General features: G+C 41.0%; 1 long non-coding RNA gene across 2 annotated transcripts in view; it reads right to left on the reverse strand.

Moving 5' to 3' along the window:
• LOC145544633 (uncharacterized) overlaps positions 1 to 22034 on the reverse strand; it is a 37620-nt gene extending 15586 nt beyond the window's left edge. Inside the window, exons 1-4 of one of the 2 annotated variants that reach the window (XR_014081499.1) lie at positions 21918 to 22034; positions 20942 to 20989; positions 16862 to 16922; positions 2149 to 2255 (exon numbers count right to left, since the gene is read on the reverse strand). This is a non-coding gene — a long non-coding RNA (uncharacterized LOC145544633). Of the gene's footprint in view, positions 1 to 1328; positions 1861 to 2148; positions 2256 to 16861; positions 16923 to 20941; positions 20990 to 21917 lie in introns of those variants that run through there. The other variant, XR_014081498.1, reaches the window with a different exon arrangement.
• Between the last annotated feature and the right edge of the window lie 2607 nt (positions 22035 to 24641).

A 24641-nucleotide genomic window follows, 5' to 3' on the forward strand; every position in this document is an offset into this window, starting at 1 on the left:
GTCCGACGCTGTAAAGAGCAATATTGCATAGGAACCTGGAATGTTAGGTCCATGAATAAAGGCAAACTGGAAGTGGTCAAACAGGAGATGGCAAGAGTGAACGTTGACATTCTAGGAATCAGCGAACTAAGATGGACTGGAATGGGTGAATTTAACTCAGATGACCATTATATCTACTACTGTGGGCAAGAATCCCTTAGAAGAAATGGAGTAGCCATCATGGTCAACAAAAGAGTCCGAAATGCAGTATTGGATGCAATCTCAAAAACGACAGAATGATCTCTGTTCGCTTTCAAGGCAAACCATTCAATATCACGGTAATCCAAGTCTATGCCCCGACCAGTAACGCCGAAGAAGCTGAAGTTGAACGATTCTATGAAGACCTACAAGACCTTCTAGAACTAACACCCAAAAAAGATGTCCTTTTCATTATAGGGGACTGGAATGCAAAAGTAGGAAGTCAAGAAACACCTGGCGTAACAGGCAGGTTTGGCCTTGGAGTACAGAATGAAGCAGGGCAAAGGCTAATAGAGTTTTGCCACGAGAATGCACTGGTAATAGCAAACACCCTATTCCAACAACACAAGAGAAGACTCTACACGTGGACATCACCAGATGGTCAACACCGAAATCAGATTGATTATATTCTTTGCAGCCAAAGATGGAGAAGCTCTATACAGTCAGCAAAAACAAGACCAGGAGCAGACTGTGGCTCAGATCATGAACTGCTTATTGCCAAATTCAGACTTAAATTGACGAAAGTAGGGAAAACCACTTGTCCATTCAGGTATGACCTAGATCAAATCCCTTATGAGTATACAGTGGAAGTGAAAAATAGATTTAAGGGACTAGACCTGATAGACAGAGTGCCTGATGAACTATGGACAGAGGTTCGTGACATTGTACAGGAGACAGGGATCAAGAAAATCCCCATGGAAAAGAAATGCAAAAAAGCAAAATGGCTGTCTGAGGAGGCCTTACAGATAGCTGGGAAGAGAAGAGAAGCAAAAAGCAAAGGAGAAAAGGAAAGATATTCTCATCTGAATGCAGAGTTCCAAAGAATAGCAAGGAGAGATAAGAAAGCCTTCCTCAGCGATCAGTGCAAAGAAATAGAGGAAAACAACAGATTGGGAAAGACTAGAGACCTCTTCAAGAAAATTAGAGATACCAAGGGAACATTTCACGCAAAGATAGGCTCGATAAAGGACAGAAATGGTATGGACCTAACAGAAGCAGAAGATATTAAGAAGAGGTGGCAAGAATACACAGAAGAACTGTACAAAAAAGATCTTCACGACACAGATAATCACGATGGTGTGATCACTCACCTAGAGCCAGACATCCTGGAATGGGAAGTCAAGTGGGCCTTAGAAAGCATCACTACGAACAAAGCTAGTGGAGGTGATGGAATTCCAGTTGAGCTATTTCAAATCCTCAAAGGTGATGCTGTGAAAGTGCTGCACTCGATATGCCAGCAAATTTGGAAAACTCAGCAGTGGCCACAGGACTGGAAGAGGTCAGTCTTCATTCCAATCCCAAAGAAAGGCAATGCCAAAGAATGCTCAAACTACCACACAATTGCACTCATCTCACATGCTAGTAAAGTAATGCTCAAAATTCTCCAAGCTAGGCTTCAGCAATACGTGAACCGTGAACTTCCAGATGTTCAAGCTGGTTTTAGAAAAGGCAGAGGAACCAGAGATCAAATTGCCAATATCCGCTGGATCATCAAAAAGCAAGAGAGTTCCAGAAAAACATCTATTTCTGCTTTATTGACTATGCCAAAGCCTTTGACTGTGTGGATCACAATAAATTGATGAGTACACATTGTACTAATTTCAAGAAAGTCTGCCCTTGACTACTGGCCAAGTAGATGCAGAGAAATGGTCCGGTGGGAGGAAATGGTCCGGTGGGAGGACTCGATTCTTTTTGCAGGAGGAACACTCCACAGAAGCCACAGAAGTGATGCTTCATCATCGTTCACCCTCCCACGTTAACGGTGTCTCCTGATCCCCAGCCGTGTCTCAGCAGCAATGACACTGAGCTTTTTTGTCTCCAGTGTGCAACAGCCATGTCCCTGTGGTTAGCAGATGCATTGGTTTTGCAATGAAAGACTAAATGAGCCTGAAAGGAAACCATGAGTCTGACCTTAGAGGATTTCACGTTCTCAACCTCACTGAGTCATCAGTGAATTTATGAGCCAGGTGAGGAATTTCCAGAGAGGAAATGTCATGCGATGATTCCTCAGAACGTGACTTTGGGGAAAGGGAAGAAGAAGAAAAAAAAAAAAGTTAGAATGACCAGTCATCAGATCTGGAAACATTCTCCCATATTCCCATCTCTAATTTTTTACCTTGTGAATTTTTCACAGATTCTAGATTCCCTGTCACACTTTTCAGCTTGTCCTGAGGGAATATGGATTTTATTCTGGCCATGATCTGACCCTTCTAATTATAGCTGAAATAAAAATCTTTGACTTAAGAGCAATTGGCAACTTTACCTTAAACTGTAAGGTTATGCTGGGTTGCTGAGGCAAGAAACACTTTGCTTAATGGACTATCGGTGAGAGCCAGTTCATTTTCTATGCCTATAGCTTTCATTAATGTGTTTATACAACTATGTGAATTTTTTCACATGTGCTATTTGTCTTCATAGAGTGCAGCTTCCCCTAATCTCATTTCATTTTATTTATTTAGATTTTTTTTGTGAAGTGAACCATTTTTTAAATCTTTACTGAATTTGCTAAAATATTGATTCTGTTTTAATTTTTTATTTTGTTTTGTTTTTTGCCCGCAAGGCATGTGGAATCTTTGTTCCCTAATCAGGGATCCAACCTACATCCCCTGCATACAGAAGGTGAGGTCTTAACCATTGGACCAAAAGGGAAGTCTCCTGATTTTCATTCTCATTTCTAGCAGAAATCTTTGTGAATCTACAGTTTACCACATCTACTTAATAGAAATTGGTTTATTCTTTATCTTGTCACCTTGTTAATCATGCACTCTCTAATATTCTTTTAGCGACTATCCTAGTATTACTCCATGCATCTTGTCATATTGCAATGGCATGCAAAAGATGACTTTTCCTACTCCCAAAGTACTGCTGGAAACTTAACAACTCTCTTACTTCCTCTCTACTCCCGCCTTGTACATTAATGACTATTAGGCCTTTGCATTTAAAGTTCCAGGGCAGTCCAGCTACTGTATTTTTTACAGTCAATATTGACTCATCCACCTCCACATTTACCCTCAACAGTCTTCATCATTCCTTCAAACATTTTCATATTTCTATTGAGAACAATTTTCCTTCTTTCAGGTGATAACTCTCCTCCAGTTTTGTGTATGAGAAAAACTGTTCATTTCATCCTTGTGTTGGAGGGGTACTTTTATTGGTATGAAACTCTAGCTGACTATACATTATCTTTGCAGTTATCCTGCATGAGGTTCATTGAGCTAACTGAATATTTGGATTCATGTCTTCCATCAGTTTTGGAAAATTTCCAGTCATTACCTCTTCAACTATTTCTCTGGCTTGTTTCCACTTATGCTTCTAGGACTTCAGTTACACAGATGTGCAAGTTTCTGATCATGACCCACTGTCTCTTACACTATTTTATTTTTACTTATTTTGCTTCCTCTCTCCCTCCTCCCCACCTGAGGTGGGTATTTTCTGTTGATCTGGCCCTCAGGTCCTCAATTCTATATTCTGTTGTGCCTCATCTGCTGTCAAGCCCATCCACTGAAGTTCTAAAACTGCATGTTTTCATTTCTAAATGACCCATTGGTTCTCTACTGTAAATCCTACTTTTTTTGGGGTGAAATTCTCTATTATTTTATTTTGTTACCTTTTTTTACTCTCTTCTTTATTTTTTAAAAATTTTTTATTTTATCTTTTTTTTGACTTTACAATATTGTATTTGTTTTCCCCTACATTGACATGAATCCACCATGGGTGTACATGTGTTCCCCTTCCAGAACCCCCCTCCCACCTTCCTCCTCATCCCATCCCTCTGGGTCATCCCGGTGTACCAGCCCCGAGCACCCAGTATCATGCATCAAACATGGACTGGTGATTCGTTTCACATATGATAATTCACATGCTTCAGTGCCATTCTCCCATATCATCCCGCCCTTGCCCTCTCCCATAGAGTCCATAATACTGTTCTATTTATCTGTGTCTCTTTTGATGTCTTGCATACAGGGTTATCTTTACCAATTAACTAAATACCATATATGTGTGTTAGTATACTGTATCGGTGTTTTTCTTTCTGGCTTACTTCACTCTGTATAATAGGCCCCAGTTTCATCCACCTCATTAGAACTGATTTGAGTGTATTCTTTTTAATGGCTGAGTAATATTCCATTGTGTATATGTACCAGAGCTTCCTTATCCATTTGTCTGCTGATGGGCATCTAGGCTGCTTCCATGTCCTGGCTATTATAAACAGTGCTGCAGTGAACATTGGGGTACACGTGTCTCTTTCAATTCTGGTTTCCTCGGTGTGCATGTCCAGCAGTGGGATTGCTGGGTCATATGACAGTTCTATTTCCAGTTTCTTGAGGAATCTCCACACTGTTCTCCATAGTGGCTGTATTAGTTTGCATTCCCACCAACAGTGTAAGAGGGTTCCCTTTTCTCCACACCCTCTCCAGCATTTATTGCTTGTAGTCTTTTGGATAGCAGCCATTCTGACGGGCGTGAAATTGTACCTCACTGTGGTTTTTGATTTGCATTTATCTGATAATGAGTGATGTTGAGCATTTTTTTCATGTGTTTGTTGGCCATCTGTATGTCTTCTTTGGAGAAGTGTCTGTTTAGTTCTTTGGCCCACTTTTTGATTTTTCTGGAATTGAGCTGCAGGGGTTGCTTGTATATTTTTCAGATTAATTGTTTGTCCATTGCTTTGTTTGCTATTATTTTCTCCCATTCTGAAGGCTGTCTTTTCACCTTGCTTATAGTTTCCTTTGTTGTGCAAAAGCTTTTAATTTTAATTAGGCCCCATTTGTTTATTTTTGCTTTTATTTCCAATATTCTGGGAGGTGGTCATAGAGGATCCTGTCTTGCATTGCTATACACTAACAACGAGAAAACAGAAAGAGAAATTAAGGAAACAATTCCATTCACCATCTCAATGAAAAGAATGAAATACTTAGGAATATGTCTACCTAAAGAAACAAAAGACCTATATATAGAAAACTATAAAACACTGGTGAAAGAAATCAAAGAGGACACAAATAGATGGAGAAATATACCATGTTCATGGATTGGAAGAATCAATATAGTGAAAATGAATATACTACCCAAAGCAATCTATAGATTCAATGCAATCCTTATCAAGCTACCAACGGTATTTTTCAGAGAACTAGAACAAATAATTTCACAATTTGTATGGAAATACAAAAAACCTCTAATAGCCAAAGCAATCTTGAGAAAGAAGAATGGAACTGGAGGAATCAACCTACCTGACTTCAGGCTCTACTACGAAGCCACAGTCATCAAGACAGTATGGTACTGGCACAGGGACAGAAATATAGATCAATGGAACAAAATAGAAAGCCCAGAGATAAATCCACACACCTATAGACACCTTATCTTTGACAATGGAGGCAAGAATATACAATGGAGAAAAGACAATCTCTTTAACAAGTGGCGCTGGGAAAACTGGTCAACCACTTGTAAAAGAATGAAACTAGAACAGTTTCTAACACCATACACAAAAATAAACTCAAAATGGATTAAAGATCTAAATGTAAGACCAGAAACTATAAAACTCCTACAGGAAAACATAGGCAAAACACTCTCCAACATACTCTCTTCTTTAAATACTAATCATAGATATTTGAAAACTTTTCTCTGATAGCTCTAATGTCTGAGTTCAGACATTACTACATTACTACAACTTAAGTTGTAGGCTTATGTTTTACACCAGAGCCAGGTGTAGCTCCTTCACTCACTCCCAGAGCCTGCAACACCCGGGCACAGCCAGGAGGGAAGGACAGCTGTCATCATCAGTTCTCTTCTAAATGACCCTCTGTTTTCCAGAATTTTAGTGCTTTTAGTTCCTACCTTTTCTGCACCTATTTGACACCTAAAATATGTGGGATTTTGGAACTTATTTGTGTTTTTGTCATCATTTCCAGAGGGAACATCAGCTAGGTGACTTACTCCATCTTACATACCACTGTTCCCTGCATGAGTTCATGGATGCTCCCTTGCTGTCTTTGCTTCTTCTCTAACCTCTGCCTGGAAATCTGAAAGGTAGTTTTTGTGCTTATGCCTCATGTTGATCAATCAGCTCAGAATGCCTGGATTTAAAGGATTAGCTGGGTTGCAGAACTTTCAGTGTTAAAACTGGTACAGTCTTGTGCAAACTAAGATGGTTGGTCCTCTTATGCCTTGCCCTCCTCACATTTGCAACTTTAAAAAATCTATTCACACTTCAGATCAAAAGTAAACATCATTTCTCAGTGATACCCTGTCTACCTTCCAACATATTTTCCAAGGCTGAGTAAGATACTCCTTTGGCACCTCTATCATGACTCATCTCAAGAACTATTTTGATGATCTGTTATTTTTTGTTTGTTTGTTTCCAGGGATATTATAAGCTGCTTGAAGCTGTAACACTTATTTTTATTCTATACTTCCACTGTAAAGCTTTATACCTGACACAGAATATGCTCTTATTAACTTAATGACTATATTAGTGTACTTATGCATTACTTATTCATTCATTAAATTTATGGATTCAGTGCTTTATTACTGAGTATTTTCTATGTGCTTGGGCTTGGGCAATTGAAAGAAAACAGCTGTTATCTTTCATATACGGTCAAGTGAAGAAACAGTTTTAATAAATGACTCTCATTTTCACTATTGCATTCAGTAAGTATATATTTTCTTTTCCATTATTTAGAAATCAAATCCAAGAATTACAAAGGGGTTAGGCAATTACCCCAAGACTTTTTGGTAAGTTATGGACCAGAGTCCAGTTTCAGTGGTATTATTTTATAAGTGAGCCCAAATAAACTGGATTAAAAGGGGAATGCCTGTTACAGAAATGATATCACTACTTTAAAAATTACTCTCTCCATGATTTCTTATGGCTTCATGTTTTAGCATAGATCTGTGCCTTCAAAAAGGACTCTCTGCTGTGATGAAAATGTCCTATGCCATGCCATGCTAAGTCGCTTTAGTTGTGTCTGACTCTTTTGTGACCTATGGACTGCAATCTGCCAGTCTCCTCTGTCCATGCAATTTCCCAGGCAAGAATACTGGAGTGGGTTGTTGTGCCCTCCTCCAAGGGATATTCCCGACACAGGGATTGAACCCATGTCTCCTGCAGCTCTTGCACTGTAGGTGGATTCTTTACTACTGAGCCAGCTGAGTAAGCCCCTGAAAATGTCCTCCATTGGCACAATACCGTAAGGCAACAGTTTGTCACATGTATCTGTCGAGCACTTGAATTGAGTCTAATGTTATTGAAAGAGTGAATTTCTCATTTTATTTAATGTTACATTAAGTTACTGGGTAGCTAGTGGTGACCCTATTGGATAGCACGTGTCTAAACTCTTAAGTGAATGTCACTTTGTTCATATCAGTGACGAGATCTCGTACCAAAGAGTCAAGGGACAAACAAGGCTTTTTTATGTTAAAAAAACCCAAAAACTCCTCACTGGGAATCTGATTTTTCTCAAAACACAGATTGTCTTCTCATCACTTTAAAATAGTTTATCAACTGAAGGGTCGGGAAATCTTAGATCTCTATGTTCAGGGACACAATTTCAGTCAGCCTTATGCCATGCAGGGAGGTTTATGTACTAGTTACACATTATGAAAGCCAAGAGGAAGTATGTCAACAGTAAATCCTTAGAACCTGGAGGCCAGGGCTGAATAAAAGAGGAAATGCATAGATTCTACCTTTTAGTTAAAGAGAACATGCATAGCATAGACTATCTCTGGACATGAAGTAGTTCAAAGCCTGAGACTTTAATGTATTACACTTCCTATCAGTTTTTTTCATACATCTTATCAAATACACATTTTTACCTCTGTATTTTGGGCAGCCACAACACTAGTGGATGAGAATCTTACTTTTTTCATATAGACACACTCCAACTAACACCCTGATGAGAATAATTATCAATGTTTACACATTTATATCATTATTTGTCCTACTTTAAACATAAGAAAATTGTAATTTAGAGAGTTTAAACTGCTTGTCCAAATTATTCATGTGTCATCTGTTCTTACAGATTTTTTTTTTTTTTTTGGCTGTGCCACATGGCATGTGGGATCTTAGTTCCCCAACTAGGGATTGAAACTGCAACCAGGAGAAAGAACCATTTGTTCTAAGATAGCATGGTATTCTTGCACTAGATAGCTTGGTTTGAGGCTGTCCCCAAAATACATGGTGATACCAGAAGACTTAGTGTCCATACTATCTAATTCAAGTTGACATCTATCAGTGACATCATGCCTACATATTTTACTTTGATCTCAGTCACTACCTATACTGAATCACAAAATCCTATTGTCTCTGCCTCCTAACTATTCCCCATCTCTCCTTTCTCTCTTGTGTCCTGGAGAGCACCAACCTATCTGGCCACTTTTGTCTCTTGCCCAGGCTACCACATACACATACCACTCTTTTCCCTCCCTTCAACCCATTCTCCACATACTAACCAGATAAATCTTTCTAAAGCATAAATGAGATAATGTCTTGATTAAAGCCTTTCAAAGGATCTTCATCATTTGTAAGGATCTTCATGATCTGGCCCCTTGCTAGTCCTTCAACCTCAGATATTACCATCATTTCTTCCCTCCCTACCAACCGGCTTATCCAGCTCAGCTTCATAATCATCTCAAGCTCTCTCTTACCTTCCATCCTTCACACATTGTTCCCTGTTCTTGAAATATGTTTGACCACTTCCTTTGGCATGCTAAGTTATCATTTGAAGTCTCAGCTTAAATGTCAACCCTCCCAGTTTTCATTCTGTGGACTCTATAGAGTAAATCCACAAGTTGCTACATGGTCTTAGAACACATGCCTTGCTGTGGCACTCATCACATTTGCTTATTTAGTTGCCTCTCATTATGTCCTCATTGTGCTGTAAGCTCAGAGTAGGACAGAGACTCTATTGGATCTCCATCACTAGTCACAGGGCTTAAAATATCATCTCTTCTAGGGTAAGAGATATATATAGTTAGCATTGTCCCTGTTGTCCTGACCTACTACATAGCCTAGCACAGAATCATACCCAGTAAACTCTCATTACAGTTTGCTGAATGGAATAAATGGAAACATTAGTTGTTGTTGTTTGAGCCACTGAAATATGGCATCACATTAACAAATGCCAGAGAGTGTGCAAGTGGTCCAGATCCACAAAAAACAAACCTCTGTCCAAGGCATCTGCATTTGGCACAGATAATTTTCAACTTCAAGAGCCTCAATTCAAATGGAGGGTGAACCACTAATTCACAGAGTCAGCTGGGGATGCTGAAATGAATCACTGGGGAGAGATGGTAAGTCTAGGACAGCTTCCTGAAAGAAGAAAATCAGAGATAAGACTTGAAATCTGACTTCAATCAGACACATGCAAGTGGACAGGCTTGAAATGCTGTTTCTTCTCGGGGGCTATTTGATGGAAAGGCTTTGTCACCAGAGCTGAGCTGTCCAGGGCCAGTCAGCATGAGGACATGGTACCAAAATCTGGCTGGAGGTTTAATAGAATCCATCACTTTTACTAGAAGGTGTTCAAAGATCAAAACATAGAATATCCTTCAGGAGTGCCTGATGACTTTAACTGATGCTGAGAAAGAATATTCAGTTTCTTCTCTGGAAGATGTACCCTTGGAGCAGATCAGATGAAGAATGCAGTGTATGTGCCTATGTGTTTCTTTTCCTTTCTTCTTCATGCTCCTACCAGTTAAATTCTATTAATTGCCAATAAAGAGCTTCCGAATCAAGAGATACAATCAAGCATCACACTCCTTGTGGATGGGTGGGCGGTGTCCCTCCTGTTTGGCCGTGGCTTACATGAACTGCAATGTTCTGAGGGATAACTGTTCAGAGGAAACTGACAGTTAAAGATGAAGGTCAGCTCCCAGCAGCTATCTGTGATGAATGAGATAACCCTCGAACACCCTCAGCGCTGCAGGCAAGGGTGAGACCCAGCTTATCACGGAGACTGACAGAGAAACCTCCCAGCAGTTGTAGGAATATCTAGGCAGAGAGACACTAGAGTTGGAGACCTAATAGTTGCAGATATCATACATTGATTTAATCCAGATAATCATCCTATTACCATTCTTTTGCAGATAAAAGATCTGAGAGGATCAGAGAAAGCAAGTGACTGGCCTCAGGTCAAACATACACTTCTCAAGCTGAAGTCAGGTCTATCTGTCCAAGGAGCTTCCTTTTCCTTTTGCCAAAACTCTAAGTGCTCACTGACCCCTGGCTGACCCCACTCTCCTGTGATGTGTGAGCTTCAAGGTGTTTGCTGGAAGGCTGTGATAAGCAGAGTGCCTTGCACATCATAAGGCACCTGGAACAACCCCATGCTTTTGCTTCGAGGCATTTTCCTTTCCAAAAAATAGCACAACAGACATAATAGAGTGATAAACGAACTAAGGTTCAGAAAGTGAAAGTGTTAGTCGCTCAGTCATGTCCAATTCTTGCAACGCTATGGACTGTAGCTTGCCAGGCTCCTCTCTCCATGGAATTCTCCAGGCAAGAATACTGGAGTGATTTGCCATTTCCTTCTCCAGGGATCAAACTCCACCCAGGGATCAAACCCTGGTCTTCTGAATTACAAACAGATTCTTTATAGTCTGAGCCACCAGGGAAGCTGCAAGGCTCAGAGAGACTCATTAAGCCAGTTGCTTAGTGTCACACCACCATGACTGAACTCAACTATAGCTGAGAAACAATTCTGTTTTCTTTCACCACTTTTTGCTTTTAAAAGACATAGAATAAGTTCTTCTGAATTTTAATAATTTTTCCATCATAAGCCTCTGTGTGTGTGTGTGCATGGTACTTGTAATTATGTTTATTCCAATCACACGGGATATGACTCCACCACTGATTAGTACTTGTAGCTATTGTTGCAAAGCTGTCTGCAAACCATTTCAAAGCAGACAAAGATCTCCCAGAGAAGGTTCTGATTTGACTCCTTCATCTCCTCATTCCTTCCATGGGTCAGAAAGATCCCCTAGAGAAGGAAATGGCAACCCACTCCAGTATTCTTACCTGGGGAATTCCATGGACAGAGGAACCTGGTGAACTACAGTCCATGGGGTTGCAAAAAGTTGGACACGACTGAGAGACTAAAGCTTTCACTTCACTTCATTTATCATTGACTGAACACAATGGTAAAGATAATCCTTTCTCCTTCATACCTCTTCCAACATCTATGTCTGTCAAATTCTACCTGCAGGCTCTACTGAGTTCAAGTGACAATCATTAATCAAGTCAGAGAACTCCAAAAATACAACTTGCTGCAGAATGACCATCAACTGAAGAATGTTGGATCCCACCAAAAAAAGATACCCCACGTCCAAGGGCAAAGGAGAAGCCCCAAAAAGACAGTAGGAGGGGCAAAATCACTTTTAGAATCAAACCCCTTACCCGCTAGAGATGGTCAGAGGGCTCAAACAAACCTTGTGCATAACAGGACCCAGAGAACCCACAGAGACTGAGCCAGAACTGTGCTTGAGTGTCTCCTGCGAAGGTATGGGTCAGCAGTGGTCTGCTGCAGGGGCAGGGGCACTGGGTGCAGCAGACCTGGGTATGGCATAAGCCCTCTTGAAGGAGGTCACCATTAACCCCACCATAGAGCTGACAGAATGTCCACAGGACTGGGGAAAGAGACTCTTGGAGGGCACAAAGAAAACCTTGTGCACACCAGGACCCAGGAGAAAGGAGCAGTGACCCCACAAGAGACTGAGCCAGACTTGCGCGTGAGTGCCCAGGAGTCTCTGGTGGAGGTGTGGGTTGGCTGTGGCCTGCTGCAGGGTTGGGGGCACTGAGTGTAGCAGTGAGTGCATGGGACCTTTTGAAGGAGGTCACCATTATCTTTGTTACCTCCACCATACTTTGGTCTCAGGTCAAAAAACAGGGAGGGAACACTGTCCTGCACATCAACAGAAAATTGGATTATAGATTTACTGAACATGGCCCACCCATGAGAACAAGACCCAGTTTCACCCTCAGTCAGTTTCTCCCATCAGGAGCTTCCAAAAGCCACTTATCCATATCCTTCAGAGGGCAGACAGAGTGAAAACCACAATCACAGAAAACTAACCAAACTGACCATATGGACCACAGTTCCGTTCAATTCAGTCACTCAGTTGTGTCTGACTCTTTGGGATCCCATGGGCTGCAGCACACCAGGCTTCCCTGTACATCACCAACTCCCGGAGTTTACACAAACTTATGTCCATCGAGTCAGTGATGCCATCCAACCTTCTCATTCTCTGCCATCCCCTTCTCCTCCTACTACCTTCAATGTTTCTCAGCATCAGGGTCTTTTCCAATGAGTCAGGTCTTTACATCAGGTGGCCAAAGTACTGGAGGTTCAGCTTCAACATCAGTCCTTCCAATGAATATTCAGGACTGATCTCCTTTAGGACTGACTAGTTGGATCTCCTTGCAGTCCAAGAGACTCTAAAGAGACTTCTCCAACACCACAGTTCAAAAGTATAAATTCTTTGGGGCTCACCTTTCTTTATAGCCCAACTCTCACATCTGTACATGACTACCGAAAAAACCATAGCTTTGACTAGACAGACCTTTGTTACTAAAGTAATGTCTCTGCTTTTCAATATGCTGTCTAGGTTGATCATAACTTTTCTTCCAGGGAGCAAGTGTCTTTTAATTTCATGACTGTGGCTACCATCCGCAGTGATTTTGGAGCCCCCCAAAATAAAGTCTCTCACTGTTTCCACTGTTTCCCCATCTATTTGCCATGAAGTGATGGGACTGGATGCCATGATCTTAGTTTTCTGAATGTTAAGTTTTAAGCCAACTTTTTCACTGTCCTCTTTCACTTTCATCAAGAAGCTCTTTAGTTCTTCTTCACTTGTTGCCATAAGGGTGGTGTCATCTGCATATTTGAGGTTTTTGATATTTCTCATGGAAATCTGGATTCCAGCTTGTGCTTCATCCAGCCCAACATTTCCTATTATGTACTCTGCATATAAGTTAAATAAGCGGAATGACAATATACAGCCTTGACGTACTCCTTTACTGATTTGGAACCAGACTGTTGTTCCATGTCCAGTTCTAACTGTTGTTTCTTGACCTGCATACAGATTTCTCAAGAGGCAGGTCAGGTGAACTGGTATTCCAATCTTTTTAAGAATTTTCCACAGTTTGTTATATTATATTCTTTGCAGCCAAAGATGGAGAAGCTCTATAAAGTCAGCAAAAACAAGACTGGCAGCTGGCTGTGGCTCAGATTATGAACTCCTTATTGCCAAATTCAGACTTAAATTGAAGAACGTAAGGAAAACCACTAGACCATTCAGGTATGACTTTAATCAAATCCCTTACTATTATACAGTGGGAGTGACAAATAGATTCAGGGGATTAGAAATGATAGACGGAGTACCTGAAGAACTATGGCTGGAGGTTCGTGACCTTGTACAGGAAGCAGTGATCAAGACCATCCCTAAGAAAAATAAATGAAAAAAGGCAAAATAGTTGTCTGAGGAGGCCTTACAAATAGCTGAGAAAAGTAGAGAAGCGAAAGGCAAAGGAGAAAAGGAAAGATATACCCATTTGAATGCAGAGTTCCAAAGAATAGCAAGGAGAGATAAGAAAGCCTTCCTCAGAGATCAATGCAAAGAAATAGAGGAAAACAACAGAATGGGCAAGACTAGAGATCTCTTCAAGAAAATTAGAGATACCAGGGAACATTTCATGCAAAAATGGGACAATAAAGGACAGAAATGGCATGGACCTAACCGAAGCAGAAGATATTAAGAAGAGATGGCAAGAATACACAGAACTGTACAAAAAAGATTTTCATGACCCAGATAACCACGATGGTATGATCACTCACCTAGAGCCAGACATCCTGGAATGTGAAGTCAAGTGGGCCTTAGGAAGCATCACCAAGAACAAAGCTAGTGGAGGAGATGAAATTTCAGTTGATTTATTTCAAACCCTAAAAGATGATGCTATGAAAGTGCTGCACTCAATATACCAGCAAATTTGGAAAAGTCAGCAGTGGCCATAGGACTGGAAAAGGTCAGTTTTCATTCCAATCCCAAAGAAAGGCAATGCCAAAGAACACTAAAACTACCACACAATTGCACTCTTCTCACACACTAGCAAAGTAATGCTGAAAATTCTCCAAGCCAGGCTTCAACAGTACATGAACCATGAACTTCCAGATGTTCAAGCTGGTTTTAGAAAAAGCAGAGGAACCAGAAATCAAATTGCCAATATCTGCTGTATCATCAAAAAAGCAAGAGAGTTCCAGAAAATCATCTACTTCTGCTTTATTGACTATATCAAAGCCTCTGACTGTGTGGATCACAACAAACTGTGGAAATTCTTCAAGAGATGGGAATACCAGACTACCTTATCTACCTCCTGAGGAATGTGTACCAGGTCAAGAAGCAACAGTAAGAACTGGACATGGAACAAAAGACTAGTTCCAGATTGAGAAAGGAGTACATCGAGGCTGTATATTGTCACCCTGCTTATTTAATTTCTATGAAGAGTACATCATGAGAAACGCTGGGCTGGAGGAAGCAGAAGCTGGAATCAAGATTGCTGGGAGAAATATCAAAAACTTCAGATATGCAGATGACACCACCCTTATGGCAGAAAGTGAAGAAGAACTAAAAAGCCTCCTGATGAAAGTGAAAGAGGAGAGTGAAAAAGTTGGCTTAAAACTCAACATTCAGAAAACTAAGATCATGGCATCCAGTCTCATCAGTTCAGTTCAGTTCAGTCGCTCAGTCGTGTCTGACTCTTTGCGACCCCATGAATTGCAGCACGCCAGGCCTCTCTGTCCATCACCAACTCCCGGAGTCTACCCAAACCCATGTCCATCGAGTCAGAGATGCCATCCAACCATCTCATCCTCTGTCGTCCCCTTCTCCTCTTGCCCCCAATCCTTCCCAGCATTAGGGTCTTTTCCACTGAGTCAACTCTTCTCATGAGGTGGCTAAAGTATTGGAGTTTCAGCTTCAACATCAGTCCTTCCAATGAACACCCAGGATTGAACCCTTTAGGATGGATTGATTGGATCTCCTTGCAGTCCAAGGGACTCTCAAGAGTCTTCTCCAACACCACGGTTCAAAAGCATCAATTCTTTGGCGCTCAGCTTTCTTCACCGTCCAACTCTCACATCCATACATGACCACTGGAAAAACCATAGCCTTGACTAGATGGACCTTTGTTGGCAGAGTAATGTCTCTGCTTTTAAATATGCTATCTAGGTTGGCCCTAACCCTCCTTTCAAGGAGTAAGCGTCTTTTAATTTCATGGCTGCAATCACCATCAGCAGTGATTTTGGAGCCCAAAAAAATAAAGTCTGACACTGTTTCCACTGTTTCCCCATCTATTTCCCATGAAGTGATGAGACCAGATGCCATGATCTTAGTTTTCTGAACGTTGAGCTTCAAGCCGACTTTTTCACTCTCCTCTTTCACTTTCATCAAGAGGCTCTTTAGTTCTTCTTCACTTTCTGCCATAAGGGTGGTGTCATCTGCATATCTGAGGTTATTGATATTTCTCCCGGCAATCTTGATTCCAGCTTGTGTTTCCTCCAGCCCAGCGTTTCTCATGATGTACTCTGCATATAAGTTAAATAAGCAGGGTGACAATACACAGACTTGACATACTCCTTTTCCTGTTTGGAACCAGTCTGTTGTTCCATGTCCAGTTCTAACTGTCCAGTTAACATGTCCAGTCCCATCACTTCATGGCAAATAGATGGGAAAACAATGGAAACAGTGAGAGACTTTATTTGGGGGGCTCCAAAATCACTACAGATGGTAACTACAGTCATGAAATTAAGACACTTGCTCCTTGGAAGAAAAGTTATGATCAACCTAGACAGCATATTGAAAAACAGAGACATTACTTTGGTAACAAAAGTCTGTCTAGTCAAAGCTATGGTTTTTCCGGTAGTCATGTACATATGTAAGAGTTGGACTATAAAGAAAGGTGAGTGCCAAAGAATTGATGCTTTTGAACTGTGGTGTTGGAAAGTACTCTTGAGAGTCCCTTGGACTGCAAGGAGATCCAACCAGTCCATTGTAAAGGAGATCAGTCATGAGTGTTCATTGGAAGGACCGATGTTGAAGCTGAAACTCCAATACTTTGGGCACCTGATGCAAAGAGCTCACTCATTTGAAAAGACCCTGATGCTGGGAAAGATTGAGGGCAGGAAGAGAAGGGGATGACAGAGGATGAGGTGGTTGGATGGCATCACCGACTCAATGGACATGGGTTTGGGTGGACTCCGGGAGTTGGTGACGGACAGGGAGGCCTGGCATGCTGCGGTTCACGGGGTCACAAAAATTTGGACACAACTGAGCAACTGAACTGAACTGATATATATGCATATATATATTCATATATATATGAATCATTTTCCTGTATACCTGAAACTAACACAAAATTATAAATCAACTATAGTTCAATAAAAAGGGCCTTTTGCAAAGTACTCATTTTTGTCACGCTATTAAAACTATTTATCCATAGTCTCACTTCTTTGCAAAGTTCTTTATATTGTTTTTTACACAACTTCTGTGTATTTTAATCAGATCACTGTGACCTATGTATGGTATGAACTATGTAAACTTTCTTTAAAAACACCTTCACACTTTTTAAATGATTACTCACCCTGTTCTTTCTTTGCTTACTACCGTACTTTGAAAACTCCAATGTTCCAATTTATGTACACCTAAAAAAGAAAAAGCATTTAGTTCTTTTCTGGTTATTTAACTGTGCACAACGCTTTTTATCACAGAAAATTTGTATTTTATATTTATCACAAAGATTTTTTAGACATGTGAGACATTGTTTTTAAGATTATACCACTTACACAAATGTGAAAAAGAAAATATGAGTCAATATAATTGGTTAGAGGAAAGTGTTAGTCACTCAGTTGTGTCTGACTCTTTTGCGACCCTATGGAGTGTAGCCCGCCAGACTCCACTGTCCTTGGAGTTGTCCAGGCAAGAATTTTGGAGTGGGTTGCCATTCCCTTCTCCAGGGGTTCTTCCCCACCCAGGAACTGTACCCGGCTTAATTGGTTAAGGGGTCTTCAATCTACTTCCTGAAAGCAGCTCTACCTCTTTAAAACCTTAATTCTAGGCATGATTATTGATGATATGTTTGAGCCCTTGAATCCTATTGTTCTAATGCTGATTAGCCTGTTAGTGTGATGCCATATGCGATCTTTTGATGTTGTTGTTGTTCAATTACTAAGCTGCGTTTGACTCTATGTGACCTCATGGACTGCAGCCCATCAGGCTCCTCTGCCCATAGCAAGAACACTGGAGGTGTTGCCATTTCCTTCTCCAGGGGGTCTTCCCAGATCAGGAATTGAATCTGCATTTCCTGCACTGGCAGGTGGATTCTTTACCACTGAGCCACCAGGGAAGTTAATCATGGCAAAAGTTAGGTTGCAAATGAGTCAAGTTTGACCCTACAACACACAGGTCAATTTTTTTAAAGAGACCCTATTTGAACATCGTTGATTGTCATATGCCTGTGTTGTGTTTGTCACTCTATATTTTCAGATCCAAAGAGAAAACTGACTTTGTTTCCAGTTCCTAAGGAAATTAAGAGATTTTTAAAAACTAAAAAGAAGGGTTTCAAAGTATAGAGGGTGTATTCTCTTCCTCAAGTGAAATGCCTACAGTACTTTTTCTTCCAGTGAAATGCTCAGCTTATTTGAAGAATATGAGGATAGTTTACCATTTCCTTTGACTCATAATTGCATAGATATTTCCACCACAATAAAACCATTAAAGGACCATGGCATCACCTTTGATGGCAGGAATTAGATGGTGGTACAAGGCAAGTGTCTTTGCATTTTGTCAAAGTCACCTTCTTTCATGACACAGAATCACTTTCAGGAAAGACTTTCAAATGCTTCGAAAAAAAAAAAAAAACCACCTACATAAAGACACACTGACTACAGCACTCACTTCATCCTCAAGATGATGGCTCACCGTCAATTCCTTACTTTGACAGTTCAGACGGTCAGAATGATGATGGAAAAACAAAACTGGTTTCTGACCTCACTTTCGAACAGAAAAAAAAAAAAAAAAAACAACCACCTTGGAACTTATTCTGAAGATGTCCTGGTTTCACTGAAATGAAGAAAGGAGCCTAGAGCAACATGCTTGGCCAAGTTTCCCACAAAACCAACGGTCGCTTTTCTGAGAGGCTTTCCTTTCACTGGAATAGCTTAAGGACATGTCATCACTGACTCATATCTCATAAACATGATTTACAAAAAAGACTCAGTGTCAGCTGGGTTTTATTAAACTGTAAATTAAAAAAAAAAATCTGCATCCAGAATATCCAACAGCTCAACACCCACAAATTCACTGGCTCCCCTCTCCCAGTATCTTTTGGTGGTCGGTAACCCTGAGGAAAATACACACCTCGTCAACTCCCATCAGCCACTCTCTGCACTCGTGGGGAAAGAATTCCTCACCACAGACACATGAGTGAGCATGTGTGTGCACGCACACCACCAGCACAAGCAAAAAACGAGGATTTGTATAGTGATTCTAAAGAAAACAAACTGCTACATTTATGCATGACAAACGAAAGAAAAGGTCATGCTATGTCAAACTAGAAATACACATTTTTAAAAGCTACAGTTGTAACTTAAAAAAAAAAAAAGAAGAAGAATGCTTTGGCTGAACTTGCCAGGGAGACATAGTGCTAAAAGAAAATAGGATACATGGTCAATGCAATAATTCAATTAAAATGCATCTTTCTGACTCTGGGAAGCATTCATTTGCTTGCACATCTCATATAAAACTCTATTCTCATTGGTTCCCTGAGTTCATGGAAAGCATCACATCATTTCACTGAATTGTCTTGTATTTTAAATGATTATTTTAAAGGGCCCCTGGGAAGATGGAAAGGCATTGAAAAGCCTACAGACCTCTTCCCTTTACTGTATATAATGGTGCTTATACGATCATTCAAAAGAAAAAAGAAAATTACCGTAAGCAATTAGTAGCAGAACCTGAAATAAGTGACTCAAATACTGCACTTCAGGTCCTAAAAAGCATTTATGCAGCTTCTTACACCAACAGATGGGCCTGAATTTGAATAAAAATGATAATAAATTATCTAGGATTCATGAAGAGACTCATTTAAGCTATTGTGTTGATGGTGTGTGTGTGTGTTTAGAGTAGCACTACTTGTAACAAACAAAAGAGAAAAAGAACAAACGGAGCAACATGATAGAAATTTATTTTTTGGTTCACATAAATTGCCAAGTTTATGTTCCTCGTTAGTATACTAGAGCGGACTTTCTGAAACCTGGTCTGCTGTCTTCAGTACATGTTTTCCAAAACAGTTACAAGAGCCATCTGTATGAAGCTGGAAAAGACAGAAAGAGCATAGGAAATGATAACGTAGTATAGCAGTGGTCTGGGGATCAGGATGAAGGTGGCATCATTTCTACATACAAAGCACCAGTCAAAGCTCCACTGGAGATGCCTCCTTGCTGTGTGTCAGGAGAAAAAGGAAGTGAAATTGGTAAATAACTAGCCAGTCTCTGCTGCCTAAATGAGAAAAAAAATCCTCAATTCTTCCATCCCTCCTCTAGTTAGGAGGGATAAAAAGTATCAGTCCCTTTGTATTCAATATGAAGTTGACATTTAAGGTAGATTTTTTAGTAATGATTCCAAGGACTGGGCTAGCTGATCCTCCCTTAGGGAATCCCATTTCCAGGGAGTGAGTATCAGAAATGGGACTTCCAACCAGTATACCACAGACTAGGGTTTGGATAACATGAGTAATAATTGCTATGACCCTCTGCTCAAATGGCTTTAGAAGGGATGTGGCACATCGGAGAATGTCTTTTTGTGATTTTTTTTTTTCGCTTTCAAATCTATGCATATTCAATCATGTAGAAATTTACTCACATATTGTCCATTTCTTTCAAAAAGCAAGTTGAAGCATACTTTAAATACAATAAATAACATCCAGTAAGAAGATATTAGATCCAAGCCTTGAAAAGGTAATATTATTGACAGAAAAATTAAATGAAGCTAGAGGTGAGGGCACTGCAGTTAATGTGTGCATGTATGTTTTCAAAAGAGAGGGTTAAACAATGGGCTGTCAACAAGCTCATTTAATGGTGACCAAAATAAGGAAGGAGGCCCCCGTCGCTGGCTGCATAATTACCTTCCATGCTGGTCTGCTGTGATCTTTTCTGCCAGAAGCTCCCAAGTGTCCCCAAACTCATTAATAATGAGAACAGAAGGGAACATTGCTGAAGCGCATACTTATCTGAGGGATGAAATCAAGTACTAAATTTAAAGAGGAAGGGATGAGCTGGACAATTATTACAGCGAGAAGAGAAGAAGGCTTAGTGAGGAAGAGAGAAAGAAAGCTCTGGCAATCTAACTCATTAAATGGTTAGATTAGAAACAAATCACAGGCAGTAAGTTTCTTTTTTTTTTTTCCCCCTTTTTCTTTGGAGGCCGGGGGAATGAAGTTAGACCACTGCTCTCTCTCCTTCCCCCTATCCCAGACTAAATCAGTGAAGAATGGGAACAGAGAGGGAGTCGGGGAAAGAGCGCAAGTGCACAAAAGTCCATAAAAGGGAGCCCAGTGTTGGCGTGTTTGACTAGAGGGGTATAAATAGAAGATCACAGTATTCGGAATGTTTGCTGGAATGTCTTAAGATAACCACAAGCATCCTATTAAAAACAGTGGACTTACCTTCCAAATTCTATCGAACTGTAAGATGACATATTCATGAGCCAAGTACTGAAAGGCATAGAACAAATGGAGTGAATTATTATATATATTTACATGAATATTTTATCGCAAAGTGGGAACTTCACTGAGAATACAACAGAGAAATGGTTCAATAATTTATGGTGTGTTCCTTGAATAAAATATTATGTAGCTATTAAAATGAACGTTGTGGAAACACCATAGCAACAAGTTGCTTTGTTTAGCACGCTGTAATAAAGGAAAAAGCAATGGGGGCAAAAGGATGTCTGTGCTATGATTACCACTGTGTGAAAAACAGTTGTGGGAAAGAGGTAAAAGGAAGTTGTGCAAAAATGTTATCTATTGAAGGTGATGGCAATACAGAGGATTTTTTTATTTAGGTGGCTTCACCGCTACATTATTGTTTCAATAAGAATACATGCAGATGGAGGAGAAGGAATAAAAACTCTCCTTGACTTCTTGCGTGTGCCCTGACCTGTCCTGGTTCAGGTGGCCTGGAGCCTGGTGGGCAGTCCTAAAATGGAGGCCTGGGCACCAAGTGCCCTGTGCTTGTCCTCAGCCCTATGGCCAGCCCTTGGGTTCCTGCTTTAGCTTCTTCTCATGCCAGAACCTGTGAGAGAGGTAACTCTGTCCCCTGGGCCTCAGATTCCTCCTGTGTCAACTCAGCAGGGCTTTGTAGCAGGGCTGGGTAAAGTGAAGCATTTGGTAAAATATCCTGCAGGTAGGAACAGGGTGGTGCCGCTGCTGAGTACTGTGTGAAAACTGTAAGGTGCCATAAAAAATGTTTCTACCTTCTTACTTTATCCTCCGCTGCCTCCTCTCCTTCCTCTTCCTTTTCCTGACCTATTTCTCTCTCGCTCAGTCTCTCTGTCTCTCAGTTTCTCTCTCATTCTCAGGCTTTATCTCTCTGTTTTCATCTCTGTGTGTATCTCCCTCCCTCCTCTACCCCTCTCTTTACCTCCTGTTTTCTCTCTCTCTTTCTCTCTTTTACACACGAACACACAGGCTCGCGCACACACATGCGGGCCTTTATCCACACTCGTGCATGCTTCTTGCTCTAGATGCTTTCAACTCTGCCGTTAGTGAGCTCACCTTGCTCTCTTGTGCCTCCAGGAAGCACGTGCTTATTTATATCATCTTCCAAGTCTCCTCAGGTTCCACTGAAACACTGCCTTCATGTGTGCATCTAAGAAGGACTTGAGATGCATGCTTTTTGTTGTGTCACTGATAAGACATAAGGATATTGCACTGTGCTCAGATTGTTGTGTGTTTCAGATGTCCCAACACAGCACGTGAGACTCATAACTAGGAAATCTTTGCAGTAAGGCTTTGCCACCATGTGATGCCCTCTCAAGGTTTTAAAGCCCCTTACCAATATTTATTCAGTGTATGATGAACACCATAAGTAATAAGTAACTCAAGAAATTAAACAGAGCAGATTATATTACTCTCACCTTTTGACAAATGAAGACAGTGAGGCTGAGATACATGACCAAACACCCCTAAGATAAATATCTAATCAATGGCAGAACTGGTATAGAATCCAGGACTGTGTAAAGCCCCAATCCCAACGTTCCTGAAGGACCCTTGTGTTTGTCTAACGCCTATTATGATGGTTCTAACAAGATAGGCAGGCAAGGTCCACCCCAGTGTTTGATTGTCAAGACATGGAATAGCTGGCCTTTCCTATAATTTCTGATGAGTTTCTGACTCTGCAAATCTGTTACCTTTGTATTTCTAACACATTTCTCACACAGGGGGATGCTGCTGACCGGGGGTCCACACTGTGAACACCACTTTTCTCTACAAATCTTCTGAGTTGCTTTATATTAACCCCCGGCAGGACACCCATCAGGCCACTGGTTCCTTCTGCGTAAGTGACATTTTCAAAAATAGCGTCCTGCACAATTGTAACGGTGCCACACTTTTTCCGATCAGCTTTTCCAAGTTGTGAAATGCCTTCGGAAATCGTGTTTAATGGAGTGGGTGGTGGAGAAGGAGTGGCCAAGTACATGGGTCTTTGGCCCTCATTAATATTTAGAGCTTCCTGAATCTCGAGGAAAGCTGGGCTCTGTGGCGGGGTGGGAGAACATGCTGAAACAGACAGACCTATTCAGGGAGATGGACAGGGCTAACGTGCCAGTTAAATGTTAACTCCCTTGAAAAATAAAAATAACACAGAAACCAATCTTTGCTGGGGAAATAGATCATTCTAGATTAGGCCAATGTTGTTGTTTCAGGTGGCTAACCTTATTGCTCCCGACCTGAGCTTGGAGTTTAAAAACAAAACCACAAACCCGAGGGTCAGTCCACAGCGCAGTTGTCTGAAGGCAACACTATTAACAGTAACTTAATACTGTGAGTTTGGGAAGTTTGTGCTGTGGCTCTCTTATTGCTCAGGAGAGCTTAAAAATAAAGCTAACTGTGCAGGGAATATGAGCAGTTTGCTGTTTTCCATCAGGTACCTGATGGGATGTGTATAAACACCTCATCTGTTTTCTCCTGGATGATTATTTGTGGGGTCGGGGGTACAGTCATGTACTGAGTACACAGGACAAAGGTCAGTTGAGGGGAGGGGTGAGTCTAGGATAGAAGTTTGGACAAACTATTTGGAAACAGTTATGCATAATTCATTCCTCTGGGACTTTGACTTCACTAATGTAACCATTAAGTGAAAGTCACTCAGTTGTGCCCGATTCTTTGCAACTCCATGGACTGTAGCCTGCCAGGCTCCTCTGTCCATGGAATTGTCCAGGCCAGAATACAGGAGTGGGTAGCCATTCCCTTCTCCAGGGGATCTTCCCAGCCCAGGTACTGAACCCAGGTCTCCTGCATTAAAGGTGGATTCTTTACCATCTGAACCACCAGGAAAGCCCAGTATAACCACAATCATGTGGAACCTTAACCCTGGTGAATGATCATTCACTGGAGAGCTTTCCCAACTGTGGGCCAGAAACACCAACACTGTCACAGCTGATGTGTTTGCTGGGAAAGTTATGACCACTCCCGTGGTTGAATCCTTAATCTTGGCTCTGGGAAACGTGACAGTCCTTAGTGACAAGAACAGGGAATAGTCCTCTGGGGAGAGGACCCAGTAATTCAGTTTGATGGCCTTAATGAGAAACACACACACAACAGCAAAGCATGGCCACGGCCACACTCTCACAGTCTCCATAGTTAGCCCAGTACCCACACTGTTTCCCAGGGATGTGAACTTTGGGGACCTTCATTAAGATGCTGAGCTGTGCTGCCCTTGTCAAGTTCTTTGTGTTCCATGAAAAAGTCTGAAATGTACGGAGTCTCTTCTATATACCCAGCATGCCATTAGTGAAATTCCATAATATCATTTTATCTCTATCAAGACCTTTTTGGTAGATATTATTAGAATCAATTTCCACATAAGGAAACTAAATGATAGGTCTAGCAACTTACCCAAAGTGAAATGGGTAGTAAGGAGTGACAACCAGACCAATCAAAGCATCTTGGTTGATACTTTAGGTGCTGTTATCTCTGCCTATAATTTCCCCCCCACTTTTCTACCTGGGAAACACAGTATTTTCTTCCAGGGTCCTAGTCCAATGCTGTCTCTTCCGTGTGGCTTCCACTAAATTCATCCATTGACCAAGCAGAGGTGCTTATACTGTTCTCTGGGTCCTTATAGCCCTTGGCTTGTATATTTAGT

The sequence above is a fragment of the Giraffa tippelskirchi genome, chromosome 4, assembly GCF_054371585.1.
Source record: "Giraffa tippelskirchi isolate mGirTip1 chromosome 4, T2T-mGirTip1v1.2.pri, whole genome shotgun sequence".
NCBI lineage: Eukaryota > Metazoa > Chordata > Mammalia > Artiodactyla > Giraffidae > Giraffa > Giraffa tippelskirchi.